The sequence below is a fragment of the Theropithecus gelada genome, chromosome 13 (assembly GCF_003255815.1).
Source record: "Theropithecus gelada isolate Dixy chromosome 13, Tgel_1.0, whole genome shotgun sequence".
In the NCBI taxonomy this organism is placed as follows: Eukaryota; Metazoa; Chordata; class Mammalia; order Primates; family Cercopithecidae; genus Theropithecus; species Theropithecus gelada.
In genome coordinates, this window is record NC_037681.1 from 101,240,039 (window position 1) to 101,259,155 (window position 19,117).

A 19,117-nucleotide genomic window follows, 5' to 3' on the forward strand; every position below is an offset into this window, starting at 1 on the left:
GCTTGCAGTGAGCTGAGATCCGGCCACTGCACTCCAGCCTGGGTGACACAGCGAGACTCCGTCTGAAAAAAAAAAAAAAAAAATGAATTATAAAGGAATGGTTGCTTGGTCCCCAAAAGATCCTTTCTTAGTTTGTCACTTTGCATGTTTAGCGAATACTGGCATGATTTATTATTTAATAGATTGTGGAAATATGCCATATCTTGAAATGATAGTCAATGAATACTGTAAAAGATCTCAGGAGAACTATGTGCTTCATTTAATTAAACTATTTATTTGAGTTTATTGTAAGACAAATGTATCTTCAGTTGCTTCCATCACATGGAGTACCAGGCAATGAAGATATTTTTAATTTCTTCCTGACCATATATGATCCCCCAACTGTAATTTCCTTCCAATTATGTCAGGTCAAGAGATTAGTTTAAAAAAAATAAAGGTTTCATAAAAGATGTTTCTTTTGGGGAAGTAGATTCGTTACATCTAGTAGGACAGTACACATATCAGTGCTTGAGAAGACTAAACCTCCTAAATGAGTGTTCAGGAGGTTTAGATGTGAGTATGTCTTCCCCAAGAAACCTAGTTCATCTTGTTCCACGAAAATGCTCGGGTCCTAGAGCATCTTTATCATGGCCAGAGCTACCTTGCTCATCAATCATTAACATTTCACCTCCATTTAGATTTAGATTTGGATTTGGATTTGGATTTAGATTTAGATTTAGATTTAGATTCAGATTTAGATTTAGATTCTCCATTTAGATTCTCAGGCCCCTGATAAATAGCAAAGTAGGTACTGGGGGTAGGGAAGGAGGTAATTTTCAAGCAATAATGAGCAAAATTCTGCCATGACAATATAAGACTGGATAAAACAGCCCAAAAACTACTACCGTTTTCTAACTTAAAGGAGTTATATGGTAGCTTGGCATAAGTATGTGAAACTGTCTTCTGTTGTCAAATATCAGACATACCACACAGGTTAGAATCTTGTTAACTATTCTCTCCTTTCTACTACAACCTGTGCTACCATGTGTCCAATTGAATCATATACATTTAAATTTTTAAAATGTCTATAACACAAAGATCACATGTCCCTTAATTGAGGTTCTTTACTCCTTTATGCCACTGTGAGAATAACTCTGAAAAAGTAGTTAGGAGACAGATGTTCTACACCTGCCTCTGCCTCTAACATATTTACCGCATGAGCTCATAACAGGAGCATCTATATCATTACAAAACAATGATTATGCACCACTTCTACTTTTTGCACTGAGCTTTTGCCAAGATCGAATGAGATAACCCAGGTGAAAGTGCTTTATAAACTCTAATGGCATTATGCTTTGAAAATGTGACATTATTTAGTGCCCTGGAGCAGCAAGGTACTAAATAATATCTTAGTGGCTTGAATTAATACAGCTGCCAAAAGAGCCTAATTTAGGAAATTGCTTAAATGTGAAAAAAAAAAAAAACAAACCTCATTCCATATGTATTGTTCACTGACACAGGCTCTCTGTGCTCCAGGTTTCAGGAGATACGTTAATACAGCCAAAGGAGGGAGGCGGTTGCCAGAGTAAATGGAGGTAAATGAGAGAACCAGAGTTTGCCCCTGAGAATTTGGTTAAAGCAGTTAACCACTCACAACTGAGCCTCTTTCAGAACTTCTTCTTCTTAACTTTCAACTAATGAGTCCCTTACACTTCTTCAGTTGTGGCACCCTAACTTCAGGAGTACTCCTATCCAAATACCTTATTGAAAGAAACAAATAAGATAGAAATTAAAATGTCATCACAGGAGAATATCGGGGATGGAATTCTAGAAGGGAGTGCACATGTAGGAGGGAGCTGGTGGGTGAAGATGGGAATATACTACAGAGGAGAGGAAGGGGGTGGATGTAATGAAGGTGCTTGATTTGAAAAGTCTTTTTGTCCAATGCCATCATAACCAAATCACTCACCCACTGGAAGTATAACTAGAAAAGATCATGAGTCATATGGCCTCCATTTTCCCTCTTGCAAACAGAGTGCATCTTTAGGGTGGTGTGGATTTGTGGAGATAGAATTTTGAGGGGACAAAGGTACAAGTAAACACAAACAATATTACCAGTGTTGTGAGGATTGTGAAAACAAATGGGATAAGGAGTTTCCGGGGGAGTTTTAGAAGAGAAGTCTTAGGGAGGTTAGCATTTCTGTAGTTCAAATATTTGAATACATGACTTGATCATGTGCAGAATGACAGGGAAATATATTTCCAATACAGCATGTGGAAGATTTTTTTTGTAATAAATAGAGCTGTTCTCTCGAAGTGATAAAGTCTAGATAGGTGTTTCTCAAACTCGGGTGCTAAAGCTGCTGGTCTGGGCCCATACTCTGGCACTGAGGGTCTAGATCGCCCTTGCTACTCACCAGAGGGCTTCAGTTGTTTGCCAGAAGATCTGCTGTCCAGGGTGCTAGGTCAGGGATTGCTGCTCCAGATGGGAAGGTAGACAGAGAAGTGTGGGTGCTTCTTTCACCTCTCAACCACTGTAATACCTTGTACAGGGAGTGCAATTAGTGGTAGGATTCATGGTGTTTATTTGTCTGCCTCCCAATGTCCAGGGCACTGATGTGGACAGGGTAAGGGCTAGTTTATCATGTGCTAGTTTACCACTGCAGTTTCTATATCAGTCAGGGGCCATTTGGCAATGAGTCTTCCTAATTGTAGCAGACATCCCTATATGCCTATCACATATCCATTCTCTCTTTTTTCCCTTAGTAATATCACTGTGCAGCCTGGCAATGTTCTCAGCCAGAGAGCAAAAATGTTGACTTTACAGATTCTCCTCCTGTTAGGAGAAGCCACCTGACATAGTTCTGGCCAATGAGATGTAAGCAGAAGCCATCTGGGACAGATCGTTTTTCTGATAAAAAGTCTGCATGCTCTTTTTGCTCTTCTCTTTTCCCCATCTTGCCTGGCCTATGGGCGTAATGTCTGGAGGCTCAGCAATTCCTTTGTGATGATGAGGACAAGAGCTACATTCTGAGGATGAAAGGGATGCCAGCTCGTCTCCCTTGGGCCACTGTACAAGCCCTGATTAGTCTTCTGAACAACTTCTTGCTATGTAAGAACAATAAGCATCATACTTATTAAGCTGCTCTTTACTGGGTTTTGTCTACACGCTGCCAGACACAGTCCTGACTGATATTCTAGTGATCTTCATGCCTCAGGCAAGTAACCTCTTGTCACTTTAGTTTTAGGGAAACACCATTTCTCATCAGCAAAGATGCTCCATTATATATGATGAACTTTTCTATTTTTGTTCCCACTGGACAACTTTTTCTTTCTTATGTAATTTTAAAAGTCTTGTTTTCCATGAACATTAAACTACCATTTTTACTTAGGTAGAACAATTTTTACTGCCCAGAGGTTAAAATTAATGATACCCCAAAAAAGTATTCCATGGTCTATATTGCTGGGTAAATACCACAGTCACATTGTTCATTTTTTTTTTTTTTCCAAAAAGATTCCATTTCTTAGCCTGTCCATTTCACTCTTCAAAATAATCACTGTTCTCCTGCTGGATCCCTCTTTATCCTTGGCAACTCTGTTATGTCAATTATATAATAGTTTGGCCCTTTTTGGCTTTTGTTTCACTTTGTTTCTTTTCTCTCTCTGCAAAGCAGCCTGCAGAGCAATAAGATAGGGAACATACCTGCTGGGCCTGATTTTCTTCTTGAAAGTAGCTTTGACCAATGGTTAGTGATAAAAGAAGTTGGTTCTCTATAGAAGCCAAAAACCAGGTAAGTGGATTTAACCTCACATTGGCTCAAAGGTGACTAATGGACAGAAAATGGAATCTGTATTTGCTTTGAACATAAACAGGGGCAGCAAGACATGGTAAAAACATCATTATACCTAGAGTGAGGTCACCAAGATTCCACACTGCTTATTCCAACTGTGAATCCTGCAGTCTCTTAGCCTCTCTGGATGGACCTTAGTTATAAAATGAGTGGGCTCCAAGATTTCTTCCAGCTCAAACATCCTGAGCTATTCTCATCGAATAATAAATATTTATTGTGTACCCATGATGGGCCAGGCACTGTACTGGTGGTGGAGATGTGGGGATGAACCATACAGAGAGAAGAAACCAAGGTTTGAGAGTGCAGAAATGGGAGAGAGCAGAAGGAAGAACTGTCATGGGAAAAAATAATACGGGGGGTGGGGGGAAATAGAAACAGTAACTAAAATGTGCCTGGCCATTTTAATGGCCAGGATCATTGCAGCCATCATTAATCTCACCACCCAGGGAACCTCCAAGTATTTTTGTCGACACCGTTCATTCAACACTTATCAGTCAGCTGTCTTAGGAAGTCTCTTTGGGGGCATTTTTCTTGTCTCTCAACTACTTTGAAAGCACTTAGAGGCCAGGTACTTGTGTATGGCTGAATCAAAATACCTTTTGGTATCAAGTATAAAATAAACCAGGCAAGTGCTATGGATCTCCTCAAAAGGCTAGAGGCATAGCAAGGAGTCATATTAATATTTTTGGATCGAATTTAGCTCACTGGAAGGTAGGAAGGTAGGTAGGAGTATTAACTTCAGGCAGGCTAACCACTCATAATCAAGCACAAGCTGGAAGTCATATGCACCCCTTGAGTAGTGCTTAAATTATAGCAAAGAAAAAGGTCAGTGAATGGTTATGATAGAAAACAGCAGTTTTCATTTAATTAGTTCATGATATCTGTTCCGTTCATCACCACAGATCCCTGAAGACTTACCTTTTACTTGCCTTGCCAGGAGGCATTCAAAATAGGTTTTATTTATTTATTTATTTATTTATTTATTTATTTATTTATTTTTGAGGCGGAGTCTCGCTCTGTCACCCAGGCTGGAGTGCAGTTGCGCGATCTCGGCTCACTGCAAGCTCCGCCTCCTGGGTTCCCGCCATTCTCCTGCCTCAGCCTCCCGAGTAGCTGGGACTACAGGCGCCGCCACCACGCCCGGCTAATTTTTTGTATTTTTAGTAGAGACGGGGTTTCACTGTGTTAGCCAGGATGGTCTCGATCTCCTGACCTCGTGATCCGCCCGTCTCGGCCTCCCAAAGTGCTGGGATTACAGGCTTGAGCCACCGCGCCCGGCCAGGTTTTATTTTTTTTTATTTTTATTTTTTATTTTTTATTTTTAAGAAAGGAAGGAAAATAGTCAAAAGGGGAAGGAAAGGAATGAAAGAAGGTAGCATAATGTTCTGTAGATATATTTCAGCAATCTCATAGTCTATCTGTATTTGGTATTTACATTCATAGTGCCCCCTCCTTTTGTGCATCTCCAGAGGCCACGAAGTCTTTTCTATGTCCTCATCTCTGACAGTGTCTATCATAGAGCTGGGCACAAAGCAGATGCCTCTATAGACAGACTGAATTGACAGACAGATGGAACCAATTCTTCTTCCCTGCTCCCCAATTCCAAGTGGGACCAGTGATGTGTGGCAGAATATAGGAAAAAGGAGGATCTCATCAGTATCTTGATATTTCCTGATGCCTGCATACTAAAGACAGAAGAATCAATATGACTTTTCTACTCAAAACCACCTATTTGGCACTCGAGCACTGAGAATAAAAGGCAGGGTCAGGATTCCTGGTCCCAAGGACTTGGACAAATTTATAACCTCTTTGATTCACATAGGTAATAACATCAAATACTTACCTTCTAGATTGTCAACAGCTACTGCCTGACCCAGAACTGTGCTAAGAGAAGCCATCTCTAAAATTGATTTTCTTATTGAGACTTGGTAATATAGGGTGCTCTTGGAATGCGGGAGGGTCGAGGTGGTACTTATCTTTGCCTGTGACACTCAAAGCTAGATATAAATGGGGCTGCCTAACTTCTAGTCTTCGTGAAGGTAGGCTCTGTGGGGGCAGACACTATGTCCTTCTTGTTCATTCCTTAGCCTTGTGAACCGGGGAAACATCTATAGCCTTTTTGTGCCTTAGTTTTATCATCCAGAAAGTAAGGATACTATGAGTACCTATTCACAGGAGTGATGTGAAAATAAATTCAGTTAATGCCTACTTACAAAGTCCTTGGGACAGTGCCTGGCAAGGAGTAAGCCTTCTGTAGTCATTAACCATTGCTTACTAGTATTTTAGGCTTGAAGAGTGTCTGGCATGTAATAGATATCAAAATATTTTTGCTAAATAAATATATGAATGAGGTCTGTCAGTGGTATCTACATTTTTTCTTTCTTTCTCTTCTTTTTTTTTTTTTTTTTTTTTTGAGATGGAGTTTTGGTCTTGTCACCAAGGCTGGAGTGCAATGGCACAATCTAGGCTCACTGCAAGCTCTGCCATCCAGGTTCGAGCAATCCTCCTGCCTCAGCCTCCTGAATAGCCAGAATTACAGGTGCCCACCACTGCACCTGGCTAATTTTTGTATTTTTAGTAGAGACGGGGTTTCACCATGTTGGCCAGGCTGGTCTTGAACTCCTGATCCCTCAGGTGATCTACCCGCATGGGCCTCCCAAAGTGCTGGGATTACAGGCATGAGCCACTGTGCCTGGCTAATATTCTAATTTATGTTTAGCTTGTGCATTCCTTAAATAATTTCTGAAAAAGTATGTATTTCCTTGTATATCTTTAAGTAGATATATAAAATGTTATATCTCAAGTCTAACCAGTTGCACAAGATGCACTTTCTAGTATATTGAATATGTTAACATTGTAAAATAAAACTCTTACATCACTCTTTTGAAATATAACAAATGGAACAGAAATATCACTGTCACCCATTAAAACAAAACATGAGGATGGACTTTATAACATTTTCAAATATTGCTTCATTCTTTTTCCTTTTTGCATTGGAGTTTCCATTCTATCCTATCACAGAAGTTGATACTAAAACAATATATTTTTAGAATTGAACATTTTTATTGATTTTTTAAAACTCCATTACTGTAGGCTCACTAATTAAAAAAAGAAAAAAAAAAAAAAAAACACCTTGTTGGCTTCTGAGTGTGATGGCTCAAACCTGTAATCGCCAGCAGTTTGGGAGGCCGAGGTAGGAGTATTACTTGAGTTCAGCAGTTCAAGAACAGCCTGGGCAACATGGCAGGACCCTGTCTCTAAAATAAATAAAAAACTAAATAAATAAGTCCTTCTATCCGTATCAAATTGGATTGATATCATTATTAAAAATAAAGTGGCGATATGTGTTTAAGTGAATTTTAGGACTCTATTTGGTTCTACTGAGCTTTTTGTCTACATTTATGCCAATAATACACTGTCTGATATGGTTTGGATCTGTATCCTCATCTAAACTCATGTTCACTTGTAATCCCCAATGTTGGAGGTGGAGTCTGGTGGGAGGTGATTGGATCATGGGGATGGATCCTTCATGAATGGGTTTAGCACCATCCCTTTGGTGCTGTTCTCATGATAAGAATTCACATGAGATCTGATTGTTTAAAAGTGTGAGCACCTCCCCCTCTTCCTCCTGCTCTGGCCATGTAAGACAGGCCTGCTTCCCCTTCACCTTCCACCATAATTGTAAGTTTCCTGAGGCCTCCCTAGAAGCAGATGCCACTATGCTTCCTCTAGAGTCTATGGAACCATGAGCCAATTAAACCTCTTCTCTTTATAAATTACTCAGTCTCAGGTATTTCTTTATAGTAGTACAAGAATGGACTAATACACTGTCTTAATTATTGTAGCATTTCACTAAATTATGAAATCTGATGGAGTAAATCTTCCAACCTAATTTTTCTTCAACATAATCTTGACTCTTCTTTTTTCTTATATTTCAATATCAATTTAGAATCAGATTGTTAATTTTTACCGGAAACACAGCTATTGTGATTTTGATTGGAATTATATTTAATTTGTCAGTAAATTTGGGGATAAGTAACATCTTAATGAAATTGAATTTCCTTATCTATTGCCATTAGATAGTTCTCCATTTATTTACATCTTTAATTCCTTTTAGCAAAGTTTTATAGTTTCTAATGTAGTAGTCTTAAACACCTCTCACTAAATTTATTCCTTTTTTTTTTATCGTTTTGAAGGGATTGGAAGAGGTAGTGAAACAAAATACTTAAATTGATACTTATTTTTTTCCAGTGAACCATAAGTTTATATATGCTGAAAAGTTCATTGTACATTGAGCTATTTCTATGATAAGTAATATACAACCGATCAAAATTATTAACCATTTCTGATGGATAATTGTGACATAACGTGTATTTTTTGAAGACACATATTATAGAGAGATGGAGGTGGCTATTAGGGTACTTTGATTAAAATCACTGTCTAATTATCCCTTTTGGTAGTACTTGAGGATTTGCTACACCTCAGAGCAGTATATTTTAGTAAGATATAGAATAGGTGAGAATTGTGCCTTTATTTTGTAAAATGGGAGAGTGGTAAGTGTGAAAGTGGAAAAGGAGAACTTCAACCACAGGAGCATCTCAGATGAATTTTAGGTCACAATCCTAATGGAGTTTGAGGATCTAGCAATTGTTTTATTAAAACTGTCTTGACAGTGTACTCTATGATTAGTCCCTGCATATGCTTAGGGGGTACATGTAAGTGGCCCTGCTTACAAACCACTTCTCTAGAACAGAAATGCAAGTGAATCAGAAGGGTGACATTTGCAAATGTTTTATTTTTTTTTTAAATGAAGTTGAAGTTAATCTATAATGATAGTGGTTTGACCTCCTTTCTGATAAGATTTCTCATGTCATGGAGATCTATGCATAACCTGGAGTTTGTCACTCTAAACCATTAACTTGAATATGCTACTGTTAATGTTCTATTGATACTTGCTATTATTATTAATTTGTGTTTATTAGTTATTAATTATTGAACTGATTATCAATTTTTTAAAAATAGCTGATTTGCCAGAACTTGATTTTTACCCTGGGAATGGATGGTATGCGCGGATATCACATGAACAAGGTCCTCGCATTTTTTTCTCCCAGCTGGCCTTCATTGCCTCCAGTCCCTTTATTTTGTTCTCCCATTAAGAGCTGTGTAATACCAATTTTTGGGGCTACAAATTGGTTTTCTAGCAGATGGAACATCAACCTGAAGAGGTAATGGGTCTTTATTACTCAAACTAGGTCAAATATTCAGGCCTTCTCGGTAAATCACAAGAATTATCTGAGAGTCCCCTTGAGGAAATAGAAATGCATTTCTTAATAGTAATAAGTGGTTAAAAATTAAACAACAACAATAACTTTACTTGATCCTCACTTGGGCCACACCATTATATTAGTTTTTAATCAGCATGGGTGCAAAATGGATTGTGGTTCACTGGGTTCTGAATATATAACGACAAACACTATCATTCTTGTTTCATAAAGTGAAGGTAATCCTAAGGAGTATAACTAAAGTAAATGTTCAGAAACTAGATGTAGTTTCTTAAGTAGTCTATTCTTATTTCTAAGTCCACACATCAATAGTTTGACTTCCATTTGGGTGACACATAGTGCCAGTTCCCAAAAAAGGACATTTTAAAAATCATGGCATGACACGGTCACAACTAGAAAGATACAGCAGGATTAGTATCTGCGATGAACAGGGAGGTGCAAGGGATGGTTTCTGGAGGCCTGGCCTGAACTCCATCTGTTATTTATTATGTGTGTCACCTGTTGGGGAAATATAATTAAGAACAAACTCTCTTCCTTTCCCCCAAAACCTCTCCATGAAGGTGAAAGAGGAAGAAAATGGTTTCATTGTTGAATAAGTACTAAACAAGAATATGATGTGCATCACAGATCGCCTACTAAGAGATTGCAAAGACAAAAGGAAATCTCACCTTTTTAAAAAGCCAAACAGATGCAACCCATTCCATACATGTTCTTAAGATAAACAACAACTAGTCCTCTAGTAAGAGGACTTGACAGCACCGTTTGTCACAAACAGTTCAACCTGAATTCACTTGGTAATTAGGGTGACCATCTGTTTTAGCTAATTGGCTTTATCTCAGAGAAAAATAAACTCTTATCTTTATGACATGAGGCAGTTTTGCAGCTTGGAGGAAAGAACCTGATGAAGTTAGGTTCCTACCCCTGCCACAGAACTGGTTGCTGAGGATGCTTTTTTCCTTGATTACATTTCAAAGAGATAGTTCCCAGGTCCTTGAGAAAGACACTCCTCCGTTATAAAGCTGGCAAGAGGCGTATTTAACTTTGAAAAAGATTTACATACATTTCAAAGAGGCGGAAAAATAATTTACAAGTTTTCTAAAGCAAGAAAAAGGATGAGGGAGAGGTCTCTTTTCTATTTTCAACAGAGATAATTATTTACTTTTTCTTCTTTGATTTGTGCTTACCCTTACACATCTTAGGAAACCACTCAATCTTCTTGAATCTTTTTTCTCATCCGTGAAAGGGGAGTAATAACACTCTTAATTATTTCACGTCACACAGGGTCTAAGAAAAGTGTGCAAAACTCACTTGTCATTTTAGATGCTGACATTACTAGAAATGAGATATCTTTACTGGTTAGTACATGAAACTAATATTTAAGTAGAATCTAACATTTAAGTGGAAACTTAACATTTTTAAAAGAGTCTGTCTCTACAAGGCCAAGATTCTTTTCGCAACAAAAATGTGTCAGCTCTACATTTATCGGTTGAATATTTACTCTCTCTCATGTCTTACCCATAAGAACCAGTTTTCTGTAAATGTTGTGTACCAGTTCTCTTGTTATCAGTGTGTTCTTGTTCCATTATAGTGTTAACAATAAATGTTAGGAACTGGGCATGGTGGTGCATGCCTGTAATTCCGGCTAGTTGGGAGGCTGAGTCAAGAGGATTGCTTCAGCACAGAAGTTTGAGGCTTAGATTTGCTATATATCAGTCCGGTGAATTACCACTGCACAGTGGCATTCTAGTCTGGGCATCATAGCAAGACATTGTCTCAAAAAAAAAAAAAAAAAAAAAAAAGGTCACGGTAAATTCAAGCTGTTCTAACGTACTAATTCACCAGATATACTTATATTTTTTGGAAATTTTACTTTTACAAAGACATGTCCTAAATAATTATTTTGGTTTAAAAAATTCTGCAAGATACATTTTAATACAAAAAATCAATATAAGTACAAGAAATTAATTTAGATACGATGAAAAACAAGCACAGAAACATTTTTTCTTGGGAAATGCTTTTTAAAAACATTAAAAAGAAAAAAAAAAATGATGCCATTGCTTGAATTCAGAGGTACTTCGATTTGACAGATTTGACATATCATGAGATGAAGTACAAGCAAAGCAAAAATAACTAAAAATAGCTCCATGATAATGCTAAGAATTAAATTGAAGATTGAAAAACTCAAAAATCTGAAGCATGCTACATGATTTTACCAGCTCTCTCAAATAAAGCCGGGCTTAGTAAATGCTCCGGTGACTGAAACAACACTAAGATTGTGCTTTGTTCTTCAGACATGGAATTCATCACCTTCTTGGTGATGAATCATTCATAAGGCCCTAATTATATAAACAATATGTCAAATCAAAGTTATCCTCCTCCATTTGCATGAGGATTTCTGTACTTAGAATTGAGTCCTGCCACATTCTTGTAATGGTGCGTCCATATGGATAGCAGGTATACACACCAATAAATAATGTGGCTAGTATGATTCTGGAAATTACAATACCAGTTAGAAATTATTCAGAATGGAATAAAATATTTAAAAGCCCTGCTATAAATCTTAGCCTGGAAATAAATTTTCATGAGACCAGTGATTAACCCAACAGCAAAACGGAATTTGTATCAACCATTCATTAATCCCATTTCCCTTCTCCCAATACCATTAATTAAGTGTCTGCTCAATTCCCATTCCTGTGCTACACTTGTGTCGCTTACCCAATTACAGCTAATTTTCTTGCACACAACAGGAGTGGTAATAGCCTCTAACAGTTGTTGAAATGTGGTTCCTAGCGTTTACTGCAGTGTGTCATCCTTAAATATTCTCTAACATGTTTTCTAGTTCTGTTTCTAAAATCGAGTTTGTGTGGGGAGGACTGAGTTGAATACAGTAAGTGGGTGGTTTCCTTCCTTTCAGGTCCTCGGAGACCCTTATCTGATTTAAGTTTTGCCTCAGGAGAAAGCTGTACCACTGAGATTGCTAAAAATAACTGTTCTCCTGTCTTTCTGTTTTGCCTATGATTCTCTGGGAGAAAAAAAGCTTTGGAAAATAAACTTTTGAAGGCGTGTTTTATAAATTATCTGATCACTTCTTCAGAGTTCAATAGAAACGGTCAATTTTAAAATTAAAGCCTCTGTAACAAGATGTTCTTTTCTCTCTTCTCCTTTCCCTTTTTAAAACACAGTTTACAAAAAAGGAGATGGTGAAGGCTGAAAATATTAAATATAAACTCTTTGCCTTATTTTAGTCGTTCCTAAAGTGATGGGTGTAATTTCAGTCTGTGTATTCTAAAAGTAAGTTTCCCATGGACGTCTGTATTATTATTTGAGAGAAAGTAATATTTTGTTTTCTGATGGTTCCTCACTTGTCAGTGGCTCCTAATGATTTACTTGATTTAAGTACTTTGTGTCTTCCCTCTGACACTCCCCATACTTTTCTTTCCTCACCCCAGGTAATTGATGATCTGTAAATAAACACTTCAACTCATTAGAGAAGCTCACTATTTAAAATAAGCCTGCAGAGAATCCTTTTGTTAAGCAAATAAGCCTTTTATAATCACCTCTGTTTCTTCTGCACAGATTTTTAGTCTATCAGCTTTTTCTTAAAGCAGAAAGTGTTTTATCTTTTCTAAGCAAGTGAAAGATTCCCTTGATATGTAGCTGGGCTCTAGAGGGGAGAACAGGAAAGAAACTCGGGTTTATGATTAGTGATGGGGTTAAGTGCGATAGTAACAACTCGATTTAGCGGCATTGCCTTAAGCGTGCTCCTGCACACTGTAATCCAGTCATCTGTGGGGTTTGGCCTTCATGTAACACCATTTCTTTCTTTTTGTCTACATACCTGGCCTTTTGCCTCTTCCCATTCCCCTGTAATTGGAAATGGCATCTATTTGGGGTTGTTGTCACCACCTTTACCGTATCTATTCAAAAATTAATCTACAAACATGAATAGTTCAAAGAAAACCTATGCAATTCCAATCAACTCAAATATCCAGTTGTTTCTAACATGAAATTCAAGGGACTACTTCAAAGCCACTTGGAGAGCAGCTTTCTTCCCATCAAAGAATGGGTAGTAGGTACCCACTGTTCACCGCTGACATGCGGAGAGTGCTGACAGTGCAGCCCTGAATAAACACAACCCCTTGCCCTCTCGCAGCTTGTATTTTAAAGGTTGCAGAATAATCTTGTTTTTGTCAAACCTGGCAATAGTATTTTGTAAATTAATTTTTACATGATTTAAAAAATGGACTCATCAAAATGAGCTGGCACATATAAGCTCATTATATTTTTACATTTTAGCGAAAACATTGTGTCTTTCGTCTACATCATGATAGTTTGTGTTTTTTGAAAAAAAAATCTCTATTACGGTCTTCATAGTGTTTCTAATTTCTAAAATCATTTTGGCCTGTAGATACTTACAAAAAAAAGATGCTCTCTAAATATAAGGAACATAAGATTGTGTAACTGCTTTCATAAATGAAAAACTTACATTTACCATTGTCATCTGAGAGGAAATAATGGTTTAATTAGTTTTTAGATAAAAAGATTTTTGCAATCAGACTGTGTTTGTAATGGCATTTATAAAACAATTTCCCCCTACAGTAGCATTGTAATTAAGACTTTCAATGAAATTGTCAGAGGAGAAGAGTGCATTTTTCCCCTGTGGTCGGCTGTTATGCTTGCCCCTCGGGGCCTGCTGCTCTCCTGCATCAGGCTTGCACTAATGCCCACTAATGCCCTGTAATTGTGTTTCACTTCCTCTAATTAAACTGACAGGGAACTGGAATTGCTGTCACTTACCTTAATGATAGGGAAAGTAATGGGATTAGAATGTGGCAATTCTTGCACAGAACACTTAACATCCCAAACAAATACCCGCTTACCAGGAAGAATGCATTTCAGGGAAGACCTAAGGACTTCTGGGGTTCTGGTTCCACCTCTTTGGCAATGGAATATGTGAGTTAGAAAGGTCACAAAGAATATCTTCTTCATAGGCGCACGCCTCTGAACATCAGCTCCTGAAGATTTTAATGGATATTACAGGAGAAAAACATTTCTGAGGCTCAGTAAAAGTTGGAAAAGTAGGATTAATCAAATTAAACAGATTTCTTTTATTTGTCACTGTCAATGCCTTGATACTTGCATTGATTTTTTTTCTTAAAAGTGTGCTGTCGTGGTGGTGTGTGTGTATGCATGCATTTGTGTGTATAAAGTATTTCACAGACACATTTGCATATCCAATAACTTTTTTTAGGGGCAAATTCAAGGCCTGGTATCCTACAGATCATCTTTTGAGATTTGCAGATCTAGCCCATGAAGACTGTCACATGGTTATTTAGTTATAGGCTCTCCACCCTGGTGGTATTGAGAAAGTGACAACATGCTAACAGCCCTCACTCTCGGCGCCTCGTCGGCCTCGGCTTCCACTCTGGTGACACTTGAGGAGCCCTTCAGCCTGCCACGGCACTGTGGGAGCCCCTCTGTGGGCTGGCCGAGGCTGGAGCCGGCTCCCTGTGCTTGCGAAGAGGTGTGGAGAGAGAAGCTGCAGGCGGGAACCAGGGCTGCGAGTGGCTCTCGCAGGTCAGCGCGATTTCAGGGTGGGCGTGGGCACACTGACCCGCCGGCGGGCGCCACCGCCCGAGCAGTGATGGGCTTAGCACCCCGGCCAGCAGCTCCAGAGGGTGCGCCGGGTCCCCCAGCAGTGCCGGCCTGCCAGCGCTGCCCTCGAATTCTCGCCGGGCCTCAGCTGCCTCCCCGCAGGGCAGGGCTCTAGACTTGCAACCCGCCATGCCCCAAACCCCCTCGACCGCCCTGCAGTGGGCTCTCTTGTGGCCAGAGCCTCGCCTACGAGCACCAGCCCCTGCTGCGCAGGCCTGGTCCCATCAACCACCCAAGGGCTGAGAAGTGCAGGTGCAGGACGCCTGACTGGTGGGTAGCTCTAACTGCAGCCCTGGTGCGGGATCCACTAGGTGAAGTCAGCTGGGCTTCTAGGGTCTTGTAGGGACTTGGAGAACCTTTATGTCTAGCTAAGAGACTGTAAATACACCAATCAGCACCCTGTGTCTAGCTCAGGGATTGTAAATGCATCAATCAGCACACTGTCAAAATGGACCAATCAGCTTTCTGTAAAATGGACCAATCAGCTCTCTGTAAAATAGACCAATTAGCTCTCTGTAAAATGGACCAATCAGCAGGATGTGGGTGGGGTCAGATAAGGGAATAAAAGCAGGCTGGCGGAGCAAGCGGTTGGAAGCTGCTTGTGTCATCATGCACCCTTTGGAATATTTGCTTTTTTTGTTCTTTGCAATAAATTTTGGTATTGTTCATTCTTTGGGTCCTTGCTGAATTTGTGAGCTGGGTTACTTACCGTGAAGGTCTGCAGCTTCACTCCTGAGGTCAAGACCAGGAAGCCATCAGAAGGAAGAAGCTTTAGACACATGTGAACATCGAAGGAACAAACTCCGGATCCACCGTATTTAAGAGCTGTAACAGTCATCTCGAGGGTGCACGGCTTCGTTCTTGAAGTCAGTGAGACAAAGAACCCACCCATGCCAGACACAGTAGTGGCTGTGGACCCATAAGCTATTGGATCAGCCTTTCTAAAATACATCTTTAATTACTTTTCATTGTTTCTTTCTTCTTTCTCCACTACTGTTGGTGCAGTGTGTCAAATCTCTTAGCCATACTGCTGTGAACACCAAATATCTGAGACAGGTCTCAGTTAATTTAACAAGTTTATTTTGCCGGGATTGAGGATGCATAGCTTATGACACAGTTTTAGGCGGTCCTGCTGATATGTACTCAGGGTGGTGGGGACACAATTTAATTTTATACATTTTAGGGAGACATGCGACATCAATCGATATATGACAGATGAACATCGGTTCCATTGATTCCATCCAGAAAAGTGGTACAACTGGAAGTTGGGTGGGGGAGGGGAGGGGAGGTGGGGCGGAGTCGGGTCCTTGTCACAGATTGGTGAGAGACAAATGGTTGCATTTTTTCTGAGTTTCTGATTAGCCATTTGAAAGGGAGCAACCAGATACATAGCTATCTGAAAGAGCAGGGGATGACTTTGAATGGAATGGGAGGCAGGTTTGCTCTAAGCAGTTCCCAGCTTGACTTTTCCCTTTGAGGTACTGGGGCCCAAAGTTTTATTTTAATTTCACATTTCATAGAAAAATGAAAAAAAAAATACTTCATTGTTACCCTGTTTTTCCCTTCTATTCTGGGTGCTGCTGAGCTGGAGTATACAATGTGGTGGTGTGAAGAGTGCACAGCGTCACCCAGGTTTGAGACCTCTGACTGACTAGTCTTGCAAGCACAGGCACTTTTCTTAAGGCCTGTGAAGCTCCGTTTATGCATTGATAAAAAGAAGCTTTAGGGTTTTGAGTTATTGTGGAGGTTGGAGAAGTTGGAGGAAACAAATAGAAGTCTTCTGGCCCTTAGCACACGTTCATTTAATGATAGCAGTTATTACGTTAAGATTTTAAAATCTTTTATTAGTTTTTTCTTTATTTTTTTATTTTATTTTATTTTTTTGGGGGGCCATCGGCTACACTACGACGAGTATCTAGATGCAAATTGAAAAATTGGTTGAGCATTCAGCTCTTTATAAATAGCTTTATGCTTGGTAAAAACCAGCATTATGATTAACTTTTTAAAATAACTTTTATATCCTGCTTGTAATGGTGCAGATAAAAAGTTTAAAGATGTTGAGATAATACAGTTTTAAAAAAAGAGATAAGTATTAAATATCAGCTCTGTTAACTAGTAGGGATTACATTCTCTTCTTTCCTGTGGTGGTTTTTTGTTTTGTTGGTTTGTTTTTATTACTCAACTGAGTAGGATATCAGAAATGGTAGCATCTGCTCCATTCAGAGTCATAGGAACTTGTTAATTTCACATGTGATTGTGTTTAGATGTGACTTTTAGCAGTTGAGTTCCAAGATATTTATCAGTTTGCTCAGACTGTTATCATAATTTAGAAATCCACGTTACCAAATAAATGCATGCAAAAATTGACTTCTGAAAGCTTGACACATTCATAGAAAGATATTCCTGTGGCAGATATCACACAATATCAATTTAGAATATGAACCTCAGAGGCCATATCAATGTCATAGACTGTTTTGGCATATATTTGCATTTAAGTTCTGAATTTCTCCCGTCCTGTCTGTGTGATCTTTACAATTTTTAGACTTTCAGCATCTGCAAAGAGAGATTATAAAATATTACCCAAGTTATGGGTTGCGCTGAGGATTAAAATGAAATAAGGCTTTGAAAAGTATTTCATAGACTGGGAAATGTTTTCTACATTTTAGCTGGTTAGATTTTAAATTATTAGTTGTAATAGGGTGCATGTAGAGGACAGAAATTATCTCACGCTGTAAAGTTAATTCCCATCGTATAATCTCCTTTCTATAAATTTTCATATGAACGTGCTAAATTTGGAGAATTGAATGCACAATACACAGATTCTATTTTTGTTTTTAACCATTTTTGCTTCAGTTTAGAAAGCGGCCAATGTGGGTGCAAAACATAAATCTTAACACAAAGGCCTGTGAAAAGTATCCGATTAGCCTGATTGATCTATTTTGTGCACAGATTTATTCTTAAGGCACTTATGTGACACAGATGTTCTGGGAGATGTCACATTTTCCTTTTGTGACACCAAACTCCAAATTTAGGGGCATATTCTAAATATCTCTGTTTTTAGCAGCCTGCTTTCAATGACTGATAGGTTTGCCATTTTTAGCAAAAAAAGAAAAAGAAAAAAAGAAAAAAGAAAATGAAAAAAGTGTATGTGTATATATGTGTGTGTATATATGTACGTGTGTGTGTGTGTGTGTGTATATATATATGTATGGCACGCTAGACTAGTGGTTAGGAATGAGAAAAGATGGGAGGAGAACTGGTGAAGTTTGGAGCTGTCAGGTCAGCTGGGTGACTGTGCTCCAGGATATTGTAGTACATTTTTCTTGAACCCTATGTCTAAAGCTATAGGATTAGTCAGCTCAGAGCAATACGTTGAAGAAAAGGCTCATAAAGTTTGTTTTCACTATATAGAGCTTTTTAAGTTTCCTACAACCCCCATTCTCAAGCTTCCAAAGAGGAGTGAGAGGTGCCCGGGAAGATAAACCCATCATCTTATTCTTATCTTTTTATACCTATGCAAGTTATAGTGAACTAAGATATTAGACATTTTAGGTTATTTTGCCAGAAGGGATATATTTCTCCCCCCCACCATTTTCAAATATCTAAACATTTAGTAAGGACACTTAAAAATAAGGCAGGGACTTCTTAAAGAGATAAATTTCTCGAGGGGGCGGAGCAAGATGGCCGAATAGGAGCAGCTCCAGTCTTCAACTCCCAGCGCCAGCGACACAGAAGACCGGTGATTTCGGCATTTTCAACTGAGGTACTGGGTTCATCTCACTGGGGAGTGCCGGACGATCCGTACTGGTCAGCTGCTGCAGCCCGACCAGCGAGAGCTGAAGCAGGGCGAGGCATTGCCTCACCTGAGAAGCGCAAGGGGGAAGGGAATCCCTTTTCCTAGCCAGGGGAACTGAGACACACAACACCTGGAGAATCGGGTAACTCCCACCCCAATACTGCGCTTTGAGCAAACAGGCACACCAGGAGATCATATCCCACACCTGGCCGGGAGGGTCCCACACCCACGGAGCCTCCCTCATTGCTAGCACAGCAGTCTGTGATCTACCGGCAAGGCAGCAGCGAGGCTGGGGGAGGGGCGCCCGCCATTGCTGAGGCTTAAGTAGGTAAACAAAGCTGCTGGGAAGCTCGAACTGGGTGGAGCTCACAGCAGCTCAAGGAAACCTGCCTGTCTCTGTAGACTCCACCTCTGGGGGCAGGGCACAGAAAACAATAACAAAGCAGCAGACACCTCTGCAGACGCAAACGACTCTGTCTGACAGCTTTGAAGAGAGCAGTGGATCTCCCAACACGGAGGTTGAGATCTGAGAAGGGACAGACTCCCTGCTCAAG

General features: G+C 39.4%; 1 protein-coding gene across 8 annotated transcripts in view; it reads left to right on the forward strand.

The window, feature by feature from the left end:
* The window catches only part of CTNNA2 (catenin alpha 2), a 1,475,417-nt gene that overhangs the window by 1,167,038 nt on the left and 289,262 nt on the right, over positions 1 to 19,117 (forward strand). The gene's annotated exons all lie outside the window — the stretch shown is intronic.